Genomic DNA, 6,887 nt, shown 5'->3' on the forward strand with positions numbered 1-6,887 from the left:
GAAATGGAGTGTGAACTAGAACCAAAAGTGTATGTGGTGCGTAGCTATGGGTGTGATTAGCTGTAGTGTGTGTTACCTAGTGTCGTGTTGGGCAAGAGGAGGCAGGAAGACAGTCCATTGGGCAGGCAGATGATCCAGGGCGAGCGAGAGGCGTCGAGAGGAACGTGTCCAAGCGGGAGGTCGAGATCGAAGAGGCAGTCCGGGAAGCAGGGGAACGACGACGAGGAATGACGAGACGCACGGCAACGTCAAACACGGGAACGGAGGTCTGCAGTAGGATCGACCAACTGAAGATTATATTCCGGCACGGCATGCCAGGTTGTGCAGGCTTATGAAGGCAGCTCCTTCATTACAGGCAGGTGTGCTGATTGCCGGTAAATGATTGCAGCTGGCGGCTGCTGCAGGGCGGAGACGCGCGCGGCTCGTCCCAGGATGTGCGCGGCCGTGGGCGTGTCTCCAGGTGCGACAAGCAGAGCGCAAGGATGAGGGCGCATTCCAATGCGCCCTGGCCGTGACAGTGCGCCTTATAACCCGCTGCGCCTAATGTAGGGAATCATTTTGGTTGTGCTTACCGACCTCGAAGCTATTTTATTTGGCACATGGTGAAATGATAAGTGTGACCGATAGATGGCAGCCACACATAAGAGATACGTAGTCGACCAGCTTCTTATTTTTCCTCTACCTTCTTGTTATGTGACATTCATCCTCCGCTGTTGCCATTTCTAATATAAAATAGTGTAAAGTTCTTACTTATATCTGTCAGTAAACTCGCCATGAAAGCGCTAAAACATACCGGTATAGTGAGTGTACATTATTCACCCAAGGAACTTGAATTTTTGGGACTATAAGGTGCACTTAAAATCCTTTCGTTTTCTCAAAACTCGACAGTGCGCTTTATAACCCGCTGCGCCTAATGTAGGGAATCATTTTGAATGTGCTTACCGACCTCGAAGCTATTTTATTTGGCACATGGTGAAATGATAAGTGTGACCGGTAGATGGCAGTCACACATAAGAAATATGTGTAGACTGCAATATGACTCAAGTAAACAACACCAACATTTTGTATGTTCCATTGAAAATATAGAACATTACACACGGCGCTCAAAAATCTGTCAAAATGTTTTAGTAGGACTTTGGTAAGCTATGAAGCCGCACCGCTTGATGGATTGTACTGTGCTTCAACATAGGAGTATTATTATGGTGTGTGTATAAGGTAAGACATATTATCTGGCGTTTTGTTTTGCAATATTATGCAAAAGCAACTTATCTTACCTTCTGGTACCTGCTGATCTGTATTTGGGATCTGCATAAATCCTGAAGAATTGCTTGTAGTCGATAAGCTTCTTCTTTTTCTCTATCTTCTTGTTATGGGACATTCATCCTCCGCTGTTGCCATTTCTAATATAAAGTAGTGTAAAGTTCCTACTTATATCTGTCAGTAAACTCGCCATGAAAGCGCTAAAACATACCGGTGTAGTGAGTTGACATTATTCACCCAAGGAACTTTATTTATTAGACGGTTTTTCACGGTGCCTTGTTGTTGCACTAGTGAGCCACGGATGAGGAGATGCTGCTCCGTTATTGATTGAAGTAAAGTCTGAATGTCAATAAAACAGTTAGCGCCATCTTTTGACACTTCTTCCACTCCCGTCCTTGCACGCTACACCGCTACAACAAAGATGACGGGGAGAAGACGCCGTTGAAGGTGAGCCACGTAAATAAGACCCGCCCACAAAACGGGGCGCATCCTGAAGCGACTGTCAGAAAGCGGCTTGAAGATGATCTGTAAAACATCATCTATGCCAGTGGTCCCCAACCTTTTTGTAGCTGCGGACCGGTCAACGCTTGAAAATTTGTCCCACGGACCGGTGGGTGGGGGGGTGTATTTAAAAAATTTTGTTTTTATTTATTTTTTATTTTTTTTACATAAATAAATACAATCATGTGTGCTTACGGACTGTATCCCTGCAGGCTGTATTGATCTATATTGATATAGAATGTATATATTGTGTTTTTTATGTTGATTTCATTAAAAAAAAAAATAATTTTTATTTTTTTTATTATTTATTTTTTTTTTAATTCTCGTGCGGCCCGGTACCAATCGGTCTGGTGGTTGGGGACCACTGATCTATGCAACATTTTGACCAAAGAACCACCATCACATGTTATGTAGACCAGTGGTCCTCAAGCTTTTTGTAGCTGCGGACCGGTCAGCGCTTGAAAATTTGTCCCACGGACCGGGGTATGGGGGCGGGGGCGAGGGCGGGTTTTTTTTTTTTTTTTTTTTTTTTTTTTTTTTTTTTTTTTTTTTTTCATAAAGAAATACAATCATGTGTGTTTACGGACTGTATCCCTGCAGACTGTATTGATCTAGATTGATATATAATCTATATATTGTGTTTTTTATGTTGATTTAATTTTTTAAAAAAAAATGTATTATTATTATTTTTTTAATTTCTTGTGCGGCCCGGTACCAATCGGTCCGCGGCCGGTTGGGGACCACTGATGTAGACCACAAGGAAGTCTTTTACATTTAAAAAAAATAATAATAATATGACTCCTTTAATGAGCCTTATATATGAAAACATATCAAAAATGGACCATTCGTAATGGTAGTGCGCCTTATAATCCGGTGCGCTCTATGGTCCGGAAAATACGGTGGTGGGACAGGACAACACAAATACAGTGCTTACATTACAAGCACATTTTAACAGCAACATCCTGCTAGTTTTACATAATTGCAGAAGAACAAACAAGTAAAGGAGAGGTTAGATTTTAATGTGCTTAATGCTTATGAACGTTATGAGGGACACTGTTTACATCCTTAAAAATCCACTTTTGCTTACTAGGAGACTTTTTAGGGATAACGTTTGACGCAACCTTTTTTGGGCAAAGGAATCTCCGTAATGGGAGCACATCGAAGGCGCCCGGGAGGTGATGAGGGGGGGGGGGAAGAGAACTCCTCGTTAATGTCAAACATGGTTTCCTGGGTAAAATCATTTTGCAGTTTCACGAAACAAAAAGCATGCCGGGAACGCATAAACATGTCGAGGAGACGTTCTATGCGCTATGAGAACGTTATAAAGGTGGACCTGATTGCAGGTCGGACTGACTACATTGTCAGAAGGTTGTGATCTTTGAATAAAAACTGCATTTCAGACATTAACGTTCACACCAAAGTAAACATTTCCAGTTACGTTATGTGTCATGTTACTTCGCGCATACATTATAGTACAAATGTGGTTTTTAAACCAGTGGTTCACAAACTTTTTCCTACCAAGTACCGCCCAGGAAAATATGTGGCTCTCCAAGTACCAACATAATAACCAACATTAAAACACAGTAGCATAGTAGGCCTAAGTATTAATGACTTCGAAGCGGGACATTGACGTCCCACTGGGGTGAGTTTTTCCTTGCCCTTATGTGGGCTCTGTACCGCGGATGTCGTTGTGGCTTGTGCAGCCCTTTGAGACACTTGTGATTTAGGACTATGTACTGTAAATAAACATTGATTGATTGATTGAATCAAAAAAACAAGGCTTCGATTTTCTTTAATAAGTATATTTAATAACTGGAAAAATCCCGCGTAAATTTTCATGGGCCTGCCGGCCTCTGGCCGGGGGTCGCCGGAAGTCGCCGTACTTACAAGAGTTTTAGGTGTAACTGCACAAAATGAGCAACAGAGCTAGCCTAAAACAGTAGCATGTTTACATAAAAATGCTAACATTTAGCATGTATGCTAATGATAGAATGATAACTGTCAGCAAGTTTCATATACCAAGTTATACAACTCAAAGGTGTATTGCTGCGGAAAAAGAAAAAAAAAATGTGTACAATTAGATGAAAGAGTTAAGCATGCTTAAGTTAGCTTGCTAGCACGCTATCGTTTGCATGCTAACCGTTAACAAGTCTCACGTACCAAGTTATACGACTCTGGGGTACACGGTTGCAAAACTAGCTCAAAAAGTTAGCATGCTAATTTTATCATGCTAGCAAGCTAACGTTAGCATGCTATCAGTTAGCATGTGTCCCATACCAAGTTTTATGACTGTAAGGCTGCTGAATTAAACAAAAAAAGCGTAACATTTGCAAACAAAAGTTAGCGCTTTGATGTTAGCATGCTAGCGAGACCGTTCCGACAGTATAACATATGTGGGGGTTCGTTGGCCGGTTCGTCTCGTATTAGACAGAAAGGGCGTACCCATTTAATCGGCCCATTTTTTTTTTTGTTCGTGAATTGCATTGCCATGGTAACACGAAATGTTCCTAATTTAGATTTCCGCCATGGGCCCAAATGAGACCTTTCCGACGGTATAACGTATGTGGGGGTTCGTTGGCCGGTTCGTCTCGTATTAGGTTAAAGGGGCGTACCCATTCAATCGGCCCAAACGTGTTGTTGTCCGTGAATAGCGTTGACATGGTAACACGAAATGTTCCCAATTTAGATTTTGGCCATTGGCGCGAACGAGACCTTTCCGACGGTATAGCGTATGTGGGGGTTCGTTGGCCGGTTCGTCTCGTATTAGACAAAAAGGGCGTACCCATTCAATCGGCCCAATTATTTTTTGTTCGTTAATAGCGTTGCCATGGTAACACGAAATGTTCCCAATTTAGATTTCGGCCATTGGCGCGAACGAGACCTTTCCGACGGTACAACGTATGTGGGGGTTCGTTGGCCGGTTCGTCTCGTATTAGACAAAAGGGGCGTACCCATTCAATCGGCCCAAATGTGTTGTTGTCCGTGAATAGCGTTGACATGGTAACACGAAATGTTCCCAATTTAGATTTCCGCCATGGGCGCGAACGAGACCTTTCCGACGGTACAACGTATGTGGGGGTTCGTTAGCCGCTTCGTCTCGTATTAGACAAAAGGGGCGTACCCATTCAATCGGCCCAATTTTGTTGTTGTCCGTGAATAGCGTTGGCAAAGTAACATGAAATGTTCCCAATTTAGATTTCCGGCCATTGGCGCGAACAAGACCTTTCCGACGGTACAACGTATGTGGGGGTTTGTTAGCCGCTTCGTCTCGTATTAGACAAAAGGGGCATACCCATTCAATCGGCCCAATTTTGTTGTTGTCCGTAAATAGCGTTGGCATAGTAGCATGAAATGTTCCCAATTTAGATTCCCGCCATCGGCTCAAACGAGACCTTTCCGACGGTATAACATATGTGGGGGTTCGTTGGCCGCTTCGTCTCGTATTAGACAAAAGGGGCGTACCCATTCAATCGGCCCAATTTTGTTGTTGTCCGTAAATAGCGTTGGCATAGTAACATTAAATTTTCCCAATTTAGATTTACGCCATCGGCGCAAACGAGACCTTATCGATGGTATAACATATGTGGGGGTCCGTTGGCCGGTTTGTCTCGTATTAGACAAAAGGGGCGTACCCATTCAATCGGCCCAATTTTGTTGTTGTCCGTGAATAGCATTGCCATGGTAACACGAAATGTTCCCAATTTAGATTCCCGCCATGGGTGCGAACGAGACCTTTCCGACGGTATAACGTATGTGGGGGTTCGTTGGCCGCTTCGTCTCGTATTAGACAAAAAGGGCGTACCCATTCAATCGGCCCAATTTTTTTTTTGTTTGTGAATAGCATTGCCATGGTAACACGAAATGTTCCCAATTTAGATTTCCGCCATGGGCGCGAACGAGACCTTTCCGACGGTATAGCGTATGTGGGGGTTCGTTGGCCGGTTCGTCTCGTATTAGACAAAAGGGGCGTACCCATTCAATCGGCCCAATTATTTTTTGTTCGTTAATAGCGTTGCCATGGTAACACGAAATGTTCCCAATTTAGATTTCGGCCATTGGCGCGAACGAGACCTTTCCGACGGTACAACGTATGTGGGGGTTCGTTGGCCGGTTCGTCTCGTATTAGACAAAAGGGGCGTACCCATTCAATCGGCCCAAATGTGTTGTTGTCCGTGAATAGCGTTGACATGGTAACACGAAATGTTCCCAATTTAGATTTCCGCCATGGGCGCGAACGAGACCTTTCCGACGGTACAACGTATGTGGGGGTTCGTTAGCCGCTTCGTCTCGTATTAGACAAAAGGGGCGTACCCATTCAATCGGCCCAATTTTGTTGTTGTCCGTGAATAGCGTTGGCAAAGTAACATGAAATGTTCCCAATTTAGATTTCCGGCCATTGGCGCGAACAAGACCTTTCTGACGGTACAACGTATGTGGGGGTTTGTTAGCCGCTTCGTCTCGTATTAGACAAAAGGGGCATACCCATTCAACCGGCCCAATTTTGTTGTTGTCCGTAAATAGCGTTGGCATAGTAACATGAAATGTTCCCAATTTAGATTCCCGCCATCGGCTCAAACGAGACCTTTCCGACGGTATAATATATGTGGGGGTTCGTTGGCCGCTTCGTCTCGTATTAGACAAAAGGGGCGTACCCATTCAATCGGCCCAATTTTGTTGTTGTCCGTAAATAGCGTTGGCATAGTAACATTAAATTTTCCCAATTTAGATTTCCGCCATCGGCGCAAACGAGACCTTATCGATGGTATAACATATGTGGGGGTCCGTTGGCCGGTTTGTCTCGTATTAGACAAAAGGGGCGTACCCATTCAATCGGCCCAAATGTGTTGTTGTCCGTGAATAGCGTTGACATGGTAACACGAAATGTTCCCAATTTAGATTTCCGCCATGGGCGCGAACGAGACCTTTCCGACGGTACAACGTATGTGGGGGTTCGTTAGCCGCTTCGTCTCGTATTAGACAAAAGGGGCATACCCATTCAATCGGCCCAATTTTGTTGTTGTCCGTAAATAGCGTTGGCATAGTAACATGAAATGTTCCCAATTTAGATTCCCGCCATCGGCTCAAACGAGACCTTTCCGACGGTATAACATATGTGGGGGTTCGTT

Source organism: Entelurus aequoreus, linkage group LG09 (genome assembly GCF_033978785.1).
Source record: "Entelurus aequoreus isolate RoL-2023_Sb linkage group LG09, RoL_Eaeq_v1.1, whole genome shotgun sequence".
Classification (NCBI taxonomy): domain Eukaryota; kingdom Metazoa; phylum Chordata; class Actinopteri; order Syngnathiformes; family Syngnathidae; genus Entelurus; species Entelurus aequoreus.